The sequence below is a fragment of the Olea europaea genome, chromosome 1 (assembly GCF_002742605.1).
Source record: "Olea europaea var. sylvestris chromosome 1, O_europaea_v1, whole genome shotgun sequence".
Taxonomy (NCBI): Eukaryota; Viridiplantae; Streptophyta; class Magnoliopsida; order Lamiales; family Oleaceae; genus Olea; species Olea europaea.
Genome location: NC_036237.1, coordinates 15501956 through 15502963, shown reverse-complemented (window position 1 = coordinate 15502963; position 1008 = coordinate 15501956).

Here is a 1008-nt window from a genome sequence, read left to right as displayed (position 1 = left end):
GAGGTGGGTCTCCAACCCGGTCTTGGTTAAGAAACACAATGGCAAATGGAGGGTATGCATCGACTTTACCAACCTTAACAGAGCTTGCCCGAAAGACAGCTTTTCGTTTCCAAGGATTGACCAATTGGTGGACTCCACGGCTGGGCACGAGTTGTTGAGCTTCATGGATGCATACTCCGGCTACAACCAGATCCCCATGCACCCGGCCGATGAAGAGCACACCTCTTTCACCACGGATCGAGGTCTCTATTGCCACAGAATGATGCCTTTCGGGTTGAAAAACGCCAGAGCAACCTACCAAAGACTTTTGAACAAAATGTTTACCAACCTCATTGGCAAGACAATGGAGGTCTACGTGGATGACATGCTGGTGAAGAGCATAGAAGCAGAAAACCACATAGTGTACCTCAACAACACCTTCCAAATCCTGAGAAGGTACAAGATGAGGCTCAACCCCCTGAAATGTGCCTTTGGGGTGGCTTCAGGCAAGTTCTTGGGTTACATGGTCAACCAGCGAGGAATTGAAGCAAATCCCGAGAAGATTGAGGCTCTGTGCCAGATGAGGTCCCTTCAAAAGCTAAAGGAGGTGCAAAGCTTAACTAGACGAATGGCAGCACTTAGTCGCTTCGTCTCCAAAGCGACTAACAAGTGCCTCCCATTTTTCAAAGTGCTCAAGGCTGGGAAGAAATTCCAATGGACTGAGGAATGTGAAGAGGCCTTCCAAGGATTGAAAAGGCATTTGGGGCAGGCCCCCCTCCTCTCCAAGCCGAAGCCCGGCGACATCTTGCAACTATATCTTGCCGTCTCCAATGACGCCATCAGTTCGGTTCTGATTCGAGAAGAAGGGTCCACCTAACTTCTCGTCTACTATACGAGTAAAGCGCTCCTATCGTCGGAGACCCGATACCCCGATATGGAGAAGCTTGCTTTGGCCTTAATCACGGCCTCTAGGAAATTGAGACCTTACTTCCAAGCTCATACCATCCATGTACTTACAAATTTTCCCCT